The 17383-nt window shown below is 47.6% G+C and overlaps 1 protein-coding gene across 1 annotated transcript in view; it reads left to right on the top strand.

Moving 5' to 3' along the window:
* The window catches only part of FXYD1 (FXYD domain containing ion transport regulator 1), a 41376-nt gene extending 40250 nt beyond the window's left edge, over window positions 1–1126 (top strand). The window contains exon 8 of the mRNA XM_073655653.1: window positions 600–1126. The gene's annotated coding sequence lies outside the window, so the exon portion shown is untranslated. The remainder of the gene's footprint in view (window positions 1–599) is intronic.
* Window positions 1127–17383: the final 16257 nt, after the last annotated feature.

Raw genomic sequence — 17383 nt, 5'->3', positions numbered from 1 at the left:
CAGTACTGCTGTATAAAGTCCTCTATATTACCAGTCATCAATGTTTTGTCTTATCTCAATGCTGTAGTCACAGCTGCACTTTTCAGTATTGCTGTAAAATGCCCTCTAAGTTGCTGCTTTTTAGTGCTTGATATCACCTCAATTCAGTATTCACAGCTACACTGCTCAGTACTCGGTCATAATGTCCTCCAATCTGCTGCTGTTCTGGATTTCTTCCTGCTCTCTTATCTCTATGTAGTACTTAATGTCTGTGTGTGCTGTGTATGGGAGACATGATAGCAGCTAGTCTCCACTAGCTCAGAGACAACTGAAATTTAGAGAGAAAGCATGCAGAGGGGAAAACTGGAGGATACAAGTCACATAATGGCCAAAATTGGTGTTATTCCTCATGTACTCACACAATATCTTATGCTGAAAAGTCACTGGACATGACAGCAACGCTTCACATTACACCACAGCAAACCTCTGTTTTAGGCTTGGTTTCGCCCAACTTTTAACTCAGATTTTGAGAAGCTTTTCAATGAAAGTAATTGCTCCCATTCTGTAGAATTAAAATATAACACGTCTTCAAAATGTAACTTTTTTTTTCTTTTTTCAACAGTGACAATTTCCCCAAATTTTGCCCTTGCACGCCTGTATAAATGTGCATTAGGAGACATATTCAGGTCCTGCTCAAGAAAACAGGGGAGGGAGGAAGAAGAGCGCCATTTTCATCGTGTGACCTTCTGAGCACACCAAGACATCATAACTCTCTCAGTGCTGCAAAGACCCATTATATCTGCACAACTGCAAGATTCTCACCCGACGCGTTTTTTGGCCACCCCTGGGCAAACACTAAGCTTTACTAGCCTCCCGCAGATGCTTATACAGCACTACCCCCACCTCCGCCCTGTGCTATAATCATATTACAGTTCTGTTTATTATAAGCCAAATTGTTTTATATTGTATATAAGAAAAAGTCCTAAGATTTGGAGTAATATATAAATATAATATTACACATCTGTATATAAAAAATATAGTAAAAATAACATTCAAGCCAATTTAGGAATCCGCCGACCAAATATTATCTCAAGCTTTACTAGTAATCCACAAACCTGTAAGAATAAAATACACTTTTTGGAATATCTTTGGTTGTTACTTATTTGCCGATATCTGGGTGCGACATTGAGCGTTTGCCGTGTCAGTTATTTTATTATAGCGCTAATATGCAGGCATTGTATGATAACAGTGTGGTCACTGTATGTCACTGTTACATAGCCATTGTATGGCAGTATAATGTATGTAAGAACTATTATGCAGACACTATACTATGACAAACAGGAGGCACCAGTGTCACGGGTGTGTCAGATGTAACAGACAGTCGCACTGGATCTGGCTGCAGAAGGTCTCTGCGTTTGGCATCGTCGGTGCCTTCTTAATCCATCTTACTTTTGGACCCAGCGGCAACTTCCTTCCTGCTCTGATTGACACACACTGGGCTGGGTGTTTATAACTCTGTCTGTTTCAGGGAGTCGCCGGTGATATTCTCATTTTCCCTTGGAAAGGCTTGGAGCAATAGAAGTCGGCTAGCTTCCTCTCTGGTGCCCTTGAAGGACATTTGGTGTTACTCTTCTGGTGTCTGCTGAAGCTAAGTTTCCCCCCTTTGTTTGTCTCCCTTTTTGTCTTTAGTTTATAGTGGGGACTGGCCAGTGCTCACCCCCCCTATTCAGGGCCAAGCTCTAGGGATATAAAGGGATTAGATTCCCTGTTCGGCGATAGGTGTGGAACTTATATAGGGACGGTAGGGTAGGCAGGGTGATATTAGATCTGCCTAGGGGTCTCCACTCCCCCTTTCCCTAGCGTTTGGGCTACCCTCCCCTCATCCCTTCGTGTTGCATTAGTCTTTCCCACACCATGCGTGACATTCAGATGTTGGCACTGAGTAACAGCATAATGTGGGCACTATATGGCACTGTTATTCAGGTACTGTATGGCAGTATATTGGGAGCCCTGTATGGCACTGCTGCATGGTCACTATATATCTAGGTGCTGTATGGCATGATTGTCCAGGCAATGTATATATTTTGGGTTCTGTATGGCAGTATTATGGAGATGAGGCATGGCACTTTTATGTTGACACTTTATGACACTATTATACAGCCACTGTATGGCAGTATATTGTAGCTCCAGTATGACATTAGTGTATAGGCACTGTTACATAGATGTGGTGTGATACTATAATTTAGACCCTGTCATTATTAAGCTGCCACTTTATGGCAGTATATTGTAGGTCCACTACTGTATGGGCATTGTTACATCGTGTCATACAGTGTTTGTATGATCGTATCAAACCATGCCTATTACGCGGCCGCTGTAGGTCCCTGTATTGTAGATCCAGTATGGCACTATTGTATAGACACGGTTACATAGATGTGATGTGATACTGTTATATGCATAGTATAGCACACGTGTATGGGCACTGTTAGGTAGGTGTGATACTATTATACAGACACTTTGTGGCACTATTATGTTGGCACTTTATGGCAGTATATTGGAACCTTTGCATGGGCAAAATTATGCATGTGCAGTAAGGCACTAATAAGTAGTATATTGTGGGTCCAGTATGGCCCTATCACGTAGACGCCGTTCAGCGGTATATTGTGGGTCCAGTATGGCACTATCACGTAGACACCGTTCAGTGGTATTGTGGGTCCAGTATGGCGCTATCACGTAGACACCGTTCAGCGGTATATTGTGGGTCCAATATGGCCCTATCACGTAGACGCCGTTCAGCGGTATATTGTGGGTCCAGTATGGCCCTATCACGTAGACACCGTTCAGCGGTATATTGTAGGTCCAGTATGGCCCTACCACGTAGACACCGTTCAGCGGTATATTGTGAGTCCAGTATGGCGCTATCACGTAGACACCATTCAGCAGTATATTGTGTGTCCAGTATGGCGCTATCACGTAGACCCCGTTCAGCGGTATATTGTGGGTCCAGTATGGCGCTATCACGTTGACACCGTTCAGCGGTATATTGTGGGTCCAGTATGGCCCTATCACGAAGACACCGTTAAGCGGTATATTATGGGTCCAGTATGGCGCTATCACGTAGACACCGTTCAGCGGTATATTGTGGGTCCAGTATGGCGCTATCACGTAGACACCGTTCAGCGGTATATTGTGGGTCCAGTATGGCGCTATCACGTAGACACCGTTCAGGGGTATATTGTGGGTCCAGTATGGCGCTATCACGTAGACACCGTTCAGCGGTATATTGTGGGTCCAGTATGGCGCTATGACGTAGACACCGTTCAGCGGTATATTGTGGGTCCAGTATGGCCCTATCCATTTAGACACCGTTCAGGGGTATATTGTGGGTCCAGAATGGCGCTATCACGTAGACACCATTTAGCTGTATATTGTGAGTCCAGTATGACCCTATCACGTAGACACCATTCAGCGGTATTTTGTGGGTCCAGTATGGCGCTATCACGTAGACACCGTTCAGCGGTATATTGTGGGTCCAGTATGGTGCTATCACGTAGACACCTATTAGCTGTATACTGTGGGTCAAGTATGGCGCTATCACGTAGACACTGTTCAGCGGTATATTGTGGGTCCAATATGGCGCTATCACGTAGACCCCGTTCAGCAGTATATTGTGGGTCCAGTATGGCCCTATCACGTAGACACCGTTCAGCGGTATATTGTGGGTCCAGTATGGCCCCATCACGTAGACACCATTCAGCGATATATTGTGGGTCCAGTATGGCCCTACCACGTAGACACCGTTCAGCAGTATATTGTGGGTCCAGTATGGCCCTATCACGTAGACACCGTTCAGCGGTATATTGTGGGTCCAGTATGGCCCCATCACGTAGACACCATTCAGCGATATATTGTGGGTCCAGTATGGCCCTACCACGTAGACACCGTTCAGCGGTATATTGTGGGTCCAGTATGGCCCTATCACGTAGACACCATTCAGCGGTATATTGTGGGTCCAGTATGGCGCTATCACGTAGACACCGTTCAGCGGTATATTGTGGGTCCAGTATGGCGCTATCACGTAGACACCGTTCAGCGGTATATTGTGGGTCCAGTATGGCCCTATCACGTAGACACCATTCAGCGGTATATTGTGGGTCCAGTATGGCGCTATCACGTAGACGCCGTTCAGCAGTTTATTGTGGGTCCAGTATGGCATGAAAATAGTGGGGTCCCTATGGGATTTCCAGTATGAGGTCTCCCCTCCTTCCTGTCGCTTATGACTGAGTACAAATACAATCTCCTCATTAAGAGGACGGCAGAAGTGACACAAGCTGAAGCGAATCCCAGCGAGAAGAGCACAGCGAGCCGAGCGCAGCGAGCCGAGCACAGCGAAAAGAGCACAGCGAAAAGAGCACAGCGAAAAGAGCACAGCGAAAAGAGCACAGCGAAAAGAGCACAGCGAAAAGAGCACAGCGCACCAGCAGCATCTGCCGCATGTAGGTCAGTGGGACGCAGCGAGGAGGCGCCGCCATTGTCTCAGGCAGCAGCAGAGCCGACATGTAGTAGCCGGTATTCAACATGTATCTCACCCCATATCCTGTCCTCAGGGTGAGAAGTATATGGCTAAATATATAGTCCCCATAACAGTGCGTCATCCACAGATCCTCCATAACAGTGCATCATCCAGATCCCCCATAACAGCGCATCATTCGCAGATCCCCCCCATAACAGTGCATCATCCGCAGATCCCCCATAACAGTGCGTCATCCACAGATCCCCAATAAGTGCGTCATCCGCAGATTCCCCATAACAGTGCATCATCCGCAGATCCTCCATAACAGTGTCATCATCTGCAGATCCCCCATAACAGAGAGTCATCCACATATCCCCCATAACAGTGCATCATCCACAGATCCCCCATAACAGTGCATCATCCATAGATCCCCCATAACAGCGGCATCCACAGATCCCCCATAACACTGCATCATCCACAGATCCCTCATAACAGAGCATCATCCATAGATCCCCCATAACAGTGCGTCATCCACAGATCCCCCATAGCAGCGCGTCATCCACAGATCCCCCATAACAGTGCATCATCCACAGATCCCCCATAACAGAGTCATCCACATATCCCCCATAACAGTGCATCATCCACAGATCCCCCATAACAGTGCATCATCCATAGATCCCCCATAACAGCGGCATCCACAGATCCCCCATAACACTGCATCATCCACAGATCCCTCATAACAGAGCATCATCCATAGATCCCCCATAACAGTGCATCATCCACAGATCCCCCATAACAGTGCATCATCCACAGATCCCCCACAACAGTGCATCATCCACAGATCCCCCACAACAGTGCATCATCCACAGATCCCCCATAACAGTGCATCATCCACAGATCCCCCATAACAGTGCATCATCCACAGATCCCCCATAACAGTGCATCATCCACAGATCCCCCATAACAGTGCATCATCCACAGATCTCCCACAACAGTGCATCATCCACAGATCTCCCATAACAGTGCATCATCCACAGATCCCCAATAAGTGCGTCATCCGCAGATTCCCCATAACAGTGCATCATCCGCAGATCCCCCATAACAGCGCGTCATCTACAGATCCCCCATAACAGCGCATCATCCACAGATCCTCCATAACAGTGTCATCATCTGCAGATCCCCCATAACAGAGAGTCATCCACATATCCCCCATAACAGTGCATCATCCACAGATCCCCCATAACAGTGCATCATCCATAGATCCCCCATAACAGCGGCATCCACAGATCCCCCATAACACTGCATCATCCACAGATCCCCCATAACAGTGCGTCATCCACAGATCCCCCATAGCAGCGCGTCATCCACAGATCCCCCACAACAGTGCATCATCCACAGATCCCCCATAACAGTGCATCATCCACAGATCCCCCATAACAGTGCATCATCCACAGATCCGCCATAACACCGCGTCATCCGCAGATCCCCCATAACAGTGTCATCCACAGATCCCCCATAACAGCGAGTCATCCACAGATCCCCCACAACAGCGCGTCATCCGCAGATCCCCCATAACAGCGCGTCATCCACAGATCCCCCATAACAGCGCGTCATCCACAGATCCCCCATAACAGTGCATCATCCACAGATCCCCCATAACAATGCATCATCCACAGATCCGCCATAACAGCGCGTCATCCACAGATCCCCCATAACAGCGCGTCATCCACAGATCCCCCATAACAGCGCGTCATCCACAGATCCCCCATAACAGCGCGTCATCCACAGATCCCCCATAACAGTGCGTCATCCACAGATGCCCCATAACAGTGCATCATCCACAGATCCCCCATAACAATGCATCATCCACAGATCCGCCATAACAGCGCGTCATCCACAGATCCCCCATAACAGCGCGTCATCCACAGATCCCCCATAACAGCGCGTCATCCACAGATCCCCCATAACAGTGCGTCATCCACAGATGCCCCATAACAGTGCGTCATCCACAGATCCCCCATAACAGTGCATCATCCACAGATCCCCCATAACAGTGCGTGATCCACAGATCCCCCATAACAGTGCGTCATCCACAGATCCCCCATAACAGTGCGTCATCCACAGATCCCCCATAACAGCGCATCATCCACAAATCCCCCATAACATTGAGTCATCCACAGATCCCCCATAACAGTGCATCATCCACAGATCCTCCATAACAGTGCGTCATCTACAGATTCCCCATAACAGTGCATCATCCACAGATCCCCCATAACACGGCATCATCCACAGATCTCCCATAACAGTGCGTCATCCACAGATCCATCATAACAGTGCGTCATCCACAGATCCCCATAACAGCGCGTCATCCACAGATCCCCCATAACAGCGCGTCATCCACAGATCTCCCATAACAGTGCGTCATCCACAGATCCCCCCCGCCTGGGTCCAGTATGGCGCTATCACGTAGACACCGTTCAGCGGTATATTGTGGGTCCAGTATGGCCCTATCACGTAGACACCATTCAGCGGTATATTGTGGGTCCAGTATGGCGCTAATGTGGCACCCCAGGGGTCTGGTTTCCCACAGTAATGTAATGTTATGTCTGAGAGCAGGTGGGAGGTCCTTTGGTCAGGGATCCTGTGCATGCCACACCTCCCACGCGTGTGACCGTGCCTTCGGGTTTCTGGGCCTGAGGACCTGAAATCCCCTGCCGGTCGGCTTCTGCTGCTGGGTAAGAGTTAGTCCCCACAGCCTCGGACGCCGGGTCCGGTAAGAAAGCTTCTCAGTCAGGGCGAGCTCTGCAGCTGCCAGCCCCTGACTTGTAGTAGTATTGCTCCCACTGAGCTTCTGCTGTTTCTTCCTGTGACTGTTTCTTGTCTCTACTCTCCTTGACTGACTAACCCTGCTTCAGCCCCGGGATTATATAGGGGAAGGTCTTCCCCTCCCAAGACTGGGCAGGAGGTGTGGCATGCACAGGATCCCTGACCAAAGGACCTCCCACCTGCTCTCAGACATAACATTACATTACTGTGGGAAACCAGACCCCTGGGGTGCCACACTATCACGTAGACGCCGTTCAGCAGTTTATTGTGGGTCCAGTATGGCATGAAAATAGTGGGGTCCCTATGGGATTTCCAGTATGAGGTCTCCCCTCCTTCCTGTCGCTTATGACTGAGTACAAATACAATCTCCTCATTAAGAGGACGGCAGAAGTGACACAAGCTGAAGCGAATCTCAGCGAGAAGAGCACAGCGAGCCGAGCGCAGCGAGCCGAGCACAGCGAAAAGAGCACAGCGAAAAGAGCACAGCGAAAAGAGCACAGCGAAAAGAGCACAGCGAGAAGAGCACAGCGCACCAGCAGCATCTGCCGCATGTAGGTCAGTGGGACGCAGCGAGGAGGCGCCGCCATTGTCTCAGGCAGCAGCAGAGCCGACATGTAGTAGCCGGTATTCAACATGTATCTCACCCCATATCCTGTCCTCAGGGTGAGAAGTATATGGCTAAATATATAGTCCCCATAACAGTGCGTCATCCACAGATCCTCCATAACAGTGCATCATCCAGATCCCCCATAACAACGCATCATTCGCAGATCCCCCCCATAACAGTGCATCATCCGCAGATCCCCCATAACAGTGCGTCATCCACAGATCCCCAATAAGTGCGTCATCCGCAGATTCCCCATAACAGTGCATCATCCGCAGATCCCCCATAACAGCGCGTCATCTACAGATCCCCCATAACAGCGCGTCATCCACAGATCCTCCATAACAGTGTCATCATCTGCAGATCCCCCATAACAGAGAGTCATCCACATATCCCCCATAACAGTGCATCATCCACAGATCCCCCTTAACAGTGCATCATCCATAGATCCCCCATAACAGTGCATCATCCATAGATCCCCCATAACAGCGGCATCCACAGATCCCCCATAACACTGCATCATCCACAGATCCCTCATAACAGAGCATCATCCATAGATCCCCCATAACAGTGCATCATCCACAGATCCCCCATAGCAGTGCGTCATCCACAGATCCCCCACAGCAGTGCATCATCCACAGATCCCCCATAACAGTGCATCATCCACAGATCCGCCATAACACCGCGTCATCCGCAGATCCCCCATAACAGTGTCATCCACAGATCCCCCATAACAGCGAGTCATCCACAGATCCCCCACAACAGCGCGTCATCCACAGATCCCCCACAACAGCGCGTCATCCGCAGATCCCCCATAACAGTGTCATCCACAGATCCCCCATAACAGCGAGTCATCCACAGATCCCCCACAACAGCGCGTCATCCGCAGATCCCCCATAACAGCGCGTCATCCACAGATCCCCCATAACAGCGCTTCATCCACAGATCCCCCATAACAGTGCATCATCCACAGATCCCCCATAAGAATGCATCATCCACAGATCCCCCATAACAGCGCGTCATCCACAGATCCCCCATAACAGCGCGTCATCCACAGATCCCCCATAACAGCGCGTCATCCACAGATCCCCCATAACAGCGCGTCATCCACAGATCCCCCATAACAGCGCGTCATCCACAGATCCCCCATAACAGCGCGTCATCCACAGATCCCCCATAACAGTGCGTCATCCACAGATCCCCCATAACAGTGCGTCATCCACAGATCCCCCATAACAGTGCGTCATCCACAGATCCCCCATAACAGTGCGTCATCCACAGATCCCCCATAACAGCGCATCATCCACAAATCCCCCATAACAGCGCATCATCCACAGATGCCTCATAACAGCGCGTCATCCACAGATGCCTCATAACAGTGAGTCATCCACAGATCCCCCATAACAGTGCATCATCCACAGATCCTCCATAACAGTGCGTCATCTACAGATCCCCATAACAGCGCGTCATCCACAGATCCCCCATAACAGCGCGTCATCCACAGATCCCCCATAACAGCGCATCATCCACAGATCCCCATAACAGCGCGTCATCCACAGATCCCCCATAACAGCGCGTCATCCACAGATCTCCCATAACAGTGCGTCATCCACAGATCTCCCATAACAGTGTGTCATCCACAGATCCCCATAACAGCGCGTCATCCACAGATCCCCCATAACAGCGCGTCATCCACAGATCCCCCATAACAGCGCGTCATCCACAGATCCCCCATAACAGCGCGTCATCCACAGATCCCCCATAACAGTGCGTCATCCACAGATCCCCCATAACAGTGCGTCATCCACAGATCCTCCATAACAGTGCATCATCCACAGATGCATCATAACAGTGCATCATCCACAGATCCTCCATAACAGTGCGTCATCCACAGATCCCCCATAACAGCGGCATCCACAGATCACCCATAACAGTGCATCATCCACAGATCCTCCATAACAGTGCATCATCCACAGATCCCCCATAACAGCGCGTCATCCAGAGATCCCCCATAACAGCGCGTCATCCACAGATCCCCCATAACAGTGCGTCATCCACAGATCTCCCATAACAGTGCGTCATCCACAGATCCCCATAACAGTGCATCATCCACAGATCCCCCATAACAGTGCGTCATCCACAGATCCCCCATAACAGTGCGTCATCCACAGATCCCCCATAACAGTGCGTCATCCACAGATCCATCATAACAGTGCATCATCCACAGATCCCCCATAACAGTGCGTCATCCACAGATCCCCCATAACAGCGGCATCCACAGATCACCCATAACAGTGCATCATCCACAGATCCTCCATAACAGTGCATCATCCACAGATCCCCCATAACAGTGCGTCATCCAGAGATCCCCCATAACAGCGCGTCATCCAGAGATCCCCCATAACAGCGCGTCATCCAGAGATCCCCCATAACAGCGCGTCATCCACAGATCCCCCATAACAGTGCGTCATCCACAGATCTCCCATAACAGTGCGTCATCCACAGATCCCCATAACAGTGCATCATCCACAGATCCCCCATAACAGTGCGTCATCCACAGATCCCCCATAACAGTGCGTCATCCACAGATCCCCCATAACAGTGCGTCATCCACAGATCCATCATAACAGTGCATCATCCACAGATCCCCCATAACAGTGCGTCATCCACAGATCCCCCATAACAGTGCGTCATCCGCAGATCCCCCATAACAGCGGCATCCACAGATCACCCATAACAGTGCATCATCCACAGATCCTCCATAACAGAGCATCATCCACAGATCCCCCATAACAGTGCGTCATCCACAGATCCCCCATAACAGTGCGTCATCCGCAGATCCCCCATAACAGCGGCATCCACAGATCACCCATAACAGTGCATCATCCACAGATCCTCCATAACAGTGCATCATCCACAGATCCATCATAACAGTGCATCATCCACAGATCCCCCATAACAGTGCGTCATCCACAGATCCCCCATAACAGTGCGTCATCCGCAGATCCCCCATAACAGCGGCATCCACAGATCCCCCATAACAGTGCATCATCCACAGATCACCCATAACAGTGCATCATCCACAGATCCTCCATAACAGTGCATCATCCAGATCCCCCATAACAGTACATCATCCACAGATCCCCCATAACAGTGCATCATCCAGATCCCCTTAACAGTGCATCATCCACAGATCCCCCATAACAGTGCATCATCCACAGATCCCCCATAACAGTGCGTCATCCACAGATCCCCATAACAGTGCATCATCCACAGATCCTCATAACAGCGCGTCATCCACAGATCCCCCATAACAGTTCATCATCCAGATCCCCCATAACAGTGCATCATCCACAGATCCCCCATAACAGTGCGTCATCCACAGATCCCCCATAACAGTGCGTCATCCGCAGATCCCCCATAACAGCGGCATCCACAGATCACCCATAACAGTGCATCATCCACAGATCCTCCATAACAGTGCATCATCCACAGATCCATCATAACAGTGCATCATCCACAGATCCCCCATAACAGTGCGTCATCCACAGATCCCCCATAACAGTGCGTCATCCGCAGATCCCCCATAACAGCGGCATCCACAGATCACCCATAACAGTGCATCATCCACAGATCCCCCATAACAGTGCATCATCCACAGATCACCCATAACAGTGCATCATCCACAGATCCTCCATAACAGTGCATCATCCAGATCCCCCATAACAGTACATCATCCACAGATCCCCCATAACAGTGCATCATCCAGATCCCCTTAACAGTGCATCATCCACAGATCCCCCATAACAGTGCATCATCCACAGAACCCCCATAACAGTGCGTCATCCACAGATCCTCATAACAGAGCATCATCCACAGATCCTCATAACAGCGCGTCATCCACAGATCCCCCATAACAGCGCGTCATCCACAGATCCCCCATAACACCGCGTCATCCACAGATCCCCCATAACAGTGCATCATCCAGATCCCCCATAACAGTGCGTCATCCACAGATCCCCCATAACAGTGCATCATCCAGATCCCCTTAACAGTGCATCATCCACATATCCCCCATAACAGAGCATCATCCACAGATCCCCCATAACAGTGCATCATCCAGATCCCCTTAACAGTGCATCATCCACAGATCCCCCATAACAGAGCATCATCCACAGATCCCCCATAACAGTGCGTCATCTACAGATTCCTCTCATAAGTAATAAAATTTCCTTAGCAGAATAAATTTATTTGCAAAATAAAGAAAATATTTAATGTCTCTATTAATTGTTACATTGTGTTTTGTGGTGAATTATTAATATGCTGCCACCGGGGACGTTCTTGATAGTGAGCAGAAGGGGGCAGTAGTGGGTCAGATTCCTAGACGTGATTGGAGATCTCCTCTCCATTAGAGGCAGTGATAGCATCGCCCCTGCTTCTGACTCCGCACTCCCTGCCCTGCAGACATCTATAAGGACGGGGACTCTGCAACCGAAGCAAAACTTCTCATCCCAAACCCTGAAATCCAATCTAAGGAAACAATGATCCATAGGGAACAAGCATCACTCAGGATAATGGCCGGTCACCCGGGGGGAGCAGGAGAAACACGGGGCATAACACAGGAGGTACATGGACCTCCAATATATAAGAAGCCCGAGACCACCCATCACTATGTATTATAAAGGCACCATGTAAGGTCTTATGTCACCAGAGAAAGAGGTAAAAGAGGATCAGTACAGGTATGTACACCGTGACTGCACCAGCAGAATAGTGAGTGCAGCTCTGGAGTATAATACAGGATGTAACTCAGGATCAGTAATGTAATGTATGTACACCGTGACTGCACCAGCAGAATAGTGACTGCAGCTCTGGAGTATAATACAGGATGTAACTCAGGATCAGTAATGTAATGTATGTACACCGTGACTGCACCAGCAGAATAGTGACTGCAGCTCTGGAGTATAATACAGGATGTAACTCAGGATCAGTAATGTAATGTATGTACACAGTGACTGCACCAGCAGAATAGTGAGTGCAGCTCTGGAGTATAATACAGGAGGTAACTCAGGATCAGTAATGTAATGTATGTACACAGTGCCTGCACCAGCAGAATAGTGAGTGCAGCTCTGGAGTATAATACAGGATGTAACTCAGGATCAGTAATGTAATGTATGTACACAGTGACTGCACCAGCAGAATAGTGAGTGCAGCTCTGGAGTATAATTCAGGATGTAACTCAGGATCAGTAATGTAATGTATGTACACAGTGACTCCACCAGCAGAATAGCGAGTGCAGCTCTGGAATATAATACAGGATGTAACTCAGGATCAGTACAGGATCAGTAATGTAATGTATGTACATAGTGACTGCACCAGCAGAATAGTGAGTGCAGCTCTGGAGTATAATACAGGATGTAATTCAGGATCAGTAACGTAATGTATATACACAGTGACTGCACCATCAGAATAGTGAGTGCAGCTCTTGGGTGTAATACAGGATGTAACTCAGGATCAGTAATGTAATGTATGTACACAGTGACTGCACCAGCAGAATAGTGAGTGCAGCTCTGGAGTATAATACAGGATGTAACTCAGGATCAGTAATGTAATGTATGTACACAGTGACTGCACCAGCAGAATAGTGAGTGCAGCTCTGGAGTATAATACAGGATGTAACTCACGATCAGTAATGTAATGTATGTACACAGTGACTGCACCAGCAGAATAGTGAGTGCAGCTCTGGAGTATAATACAGGATGTAACTCACGATCAGTAATGTAATGTATGTACACAGTGACTCCACCAGCAGAATAGTGAGTGCAGCTCTGGAGTATAATACAGGATGTAACTCAGGATCAGTAATGTAATGTATGTACACAGTGACTGCACCAGCAGAATAGTGAGTGCAGCTCTGGAGTATAATACATGATGTAACTCAGGATCAGTAATGTAATGTATGTATACAGTGACTGCACCATCAGAATAGTGAGCGCAGCTCTGGGGTATAATACAGGATGTAACTCAGGATCAGTAATGTAATGTATGTACACAGTGACTGCACCAGCAGAATAGTGAGTGCAGCTCTGGAGTATAATACAGGATGTAACACAGGATCAGTAATGTAATGTATGTACACAGTGACTGCACCAGCAGAATAGTGAGTGCAGCTCTGGAGTATAATACAGGCGGTAACTCAGGATCAGTAATGTAATGTATGTACACAGTGACTGCACCAGCAGAATAGTGAGTGCAGCTCTGGAGTATAATTCAGGATGTAACTCAGAATCAGTAATGTAATGTATGTACACAGTGACTCCACCAGCAGAATAGTGAGTGCAGCTCTGGAATATAATACAGGATGTAACTCAGGATCAGTACAGGATCAGTAATGTAATGTATATACACAGTGACTGCACCATCAGAATAGTGAGTGCAGCTCTGGGGTATAATACAGGATGTAACTCAGGATCAGTAATGTAATGTATGTACACAGTGACTGCACCAGCAGAATAGTGAGTGCAGCTCTGGAGTATAATACTGGATGTAACTCACGATCAGTAATGTAATGTATGTACACAGTGACTGCACCAGCAGAATAGTGAGTGCAGCTCTGGAGTATAATACAGGATGTAACTCACGATCAGTAATGTAATGTATGTACACAGTGACTGCACCAGCAGAATAGTGAGTGCAGCTCTGGAGTATAATACAGGATGTAACTCACGATCAGTAATGTAATGTATGTACACAGTGACTGCACCAGCAGAATAGTGAGTGCAGCTCTGGAGTATAATACAGGATGTAACTCAGGATCAGTAATGTAATGTATGTACACAGTGACTGCACCAGCAGAATAGTGAGTGCAGCTCTGGAGTATAATACATGATGTAACTCAGGATCAGTAATGTAATGTATGTATACAGTGACTGCACCATCAGAATAGTGAGCGCAGCTCTGGGGTATAATACAGGATGTAACTCAGGATCAGTAATGTAATGTATGTACACAGTGACTGCACCAGCAGAATAGTGAGTGCAGCTCTGGAGTATAATACAGGATGTAACACAGGATCAGTAATGTAATGTATGTACACAGTGACTGCACCAGCAGAATAGTGAGTGCAGCTCTGGAGTATAATACAGGCGGTAACTCAGGATCAGTAATGTAATGTATGTACACAGTGACTGCACCAGCAGAATAGTGAGTGCAGCTCTGGAGTATAATTCAGGATGTAACTCAGGATCAGTAATGTAATGTATGTACACAGTGACTCCACCAGCAGAATAGTGAGTGCAGCTCTGGAATATAATACAGGATGTAACTCAGGATCAGTACAGGATCAGTAATGTAATGTATATACACAGTGACTGCACCATCAGAATAGTGAGTGCAGCTCTGGGGTATAATACAGGATGTAACTCAGGATCAGTAATGTAATGTATGTACACAGTGACTGCACCAGCAGAATAGTGAGTGCAGCTCTGGAGTATAATACTGGATGTAACTCACGATCAGTAATGTAATGTATGTACACAGTGACTGCACCAGCAGAATAGTGAGTGCAGCTCTGGAGTATAATACAGGATGTAACTCACGATCAGTAATGTAATGTATGTACACAGTGACTGCACCAGCAGAATAGTGAGTGCAGCTCTGGAGTATAATACAGGATGTAACTCAGGATCAGTAATGTAATGTATGTACACAGTGACTGCACCAGCAGAATAGTGAGTGCAGCTCTGGAGTATAATACAGGATGTAACTCAGGATCAGTAATGTAATGTATGTACACAGTGACTGCACCAGCAGAATAGTGAGTGCAGCTCTGGAGTATAATACAGGATGTAACTCAGGATCAGTAATGTAATGTATGTACACAGTGACTGCACCAGCAGAATAGTGAGTGCAGCTCTGGAGTATAATACAGGATGTAACTCAGGATCAGTAATGTAATGTATGTACACAGTGACTGCACCAGCACAATAGTGAGTGCAGCTCTGGAGTATAATACAGGATGTAACTCAGGATCAGTAATGTAATGTATGTACACAGTGACTGCACCAGCAGAATAGTGAGTGCAGCTCTGGAGTATAATACAGGATGTAACTCAGGATCAGTAATGTAATGTATGTACACAGTGACTGCACCAGCAGAATAGTGAGCGCAGCTCTAGAGTATAATACAGGATGTAACTCAGGATCAGTAATGTAATGTATGTACACAGTGACTGCACCAGCAGAATAGTGAGTGCAGCTCTGGAGTATAATACAGAATGTAACTCAGAATCGGTAATGTAATGTATGTACACAGTGACTGCACCAGCAGAATAGTGAGTGCAGCTCTGGAGTATAATACAGGATGTAACTCAGGATCAGTAATGTAATGTATGTACACAGGGACTGCACCAGCAGAATAGTGAGTGCAGCTCTGGAGTATAATACAGGATGTAACTCAGGATCAGTAATGTAATGTATGTACACCGTGACTGCACCAGCAGAATAGTGACTGCAGCTCTGGAGTATAATACAGGATGTAACTCAGGATCAGTAATGTAATGTATGTACACAGGGACTGCACCAGCAGAATAGTGAGTGCAGCTCTGGAGTATAATACAGGATGTAACTCAGGATCAGTAATGTAATGTATGTACACAGGGACTGCACCAGCAGAATAGTGAGTGCAGCTCTGGAGTATAATACAGGATGTAACTCAGGATCAGTACTGTAATGTATGTACACAGTGACTGCACCAGCAGAATAGAGAGTGCAGCTCTGGAGTATAATACAGGATGTAACTCAGCATCAGTAATGTAATGTATGTATACAGTGACTGCACTAGCAGAATAGTGAGTGCAGCTCTGGAGTATAATACAGGATGTAACTCAGGATCAGTAATGTAATGTATGTACACCGTGACTGCACCAGCAGAATAGTGAGTGCAGCTCTGGGGTATAATACAGGATGTAACTCAGGATCAGTAATGTAATGTATGTACACAGTGACTGCACCAGCAGAATAGTGAGTGCAGCTCTGGAGTATAATACAGGATGTAACTCAGGATCAGTAATGTAATGTATGTACACAGTGACTGTACCAGCAGAATAGTGACTGCAGCTCTGGAGTATAATACAGGATGTAACTCAGGATCAGTAATGTAATGTATGTACACCGTGAATGCACCAGCAGAATAGTGAGTGCAGCTCTGGGGTATAATACAGGATGTAACTCAGGATCAGTAATGTAATGTATGTACACAGTGACTGCACCAGCAGAATAGTGAGTGCAGCTCTGGAGTATAATACAGGATGTAACTCAGGATCAGTAATGTAATATATGTACACAGTGACTGCACCAGCAGAATAGTGAGTGCAGCTCTGGAGTATAATACAGGATGTAACTCAGGATCAGTAATGTAACGTATGTACACAGTGACTGCACCAGCAGAATAGTGAGTGCAGCTCTCGA

The sequence above is a fragment of the Phyllobates terribilis genome, unplaced genomic scaffold (genome assembly GCF_046119375.1).
Source record: "Phyllobates terribilis strain yellow unplaced genomic scaffold, ASM4611937v1 Scaffold_12__6_contigs__length_324123572, whole genome shotgun sequence".
Taxonomy (NCBI): Eukaryota; Metazoa; Chordata; class Amphibia; order Anura; family Dendrobatidae; genus Phyllobates; species Phyllobates terribilis.
This window is presented reverse-complemented; position numbering and strand designations above follow the sequence as displayed.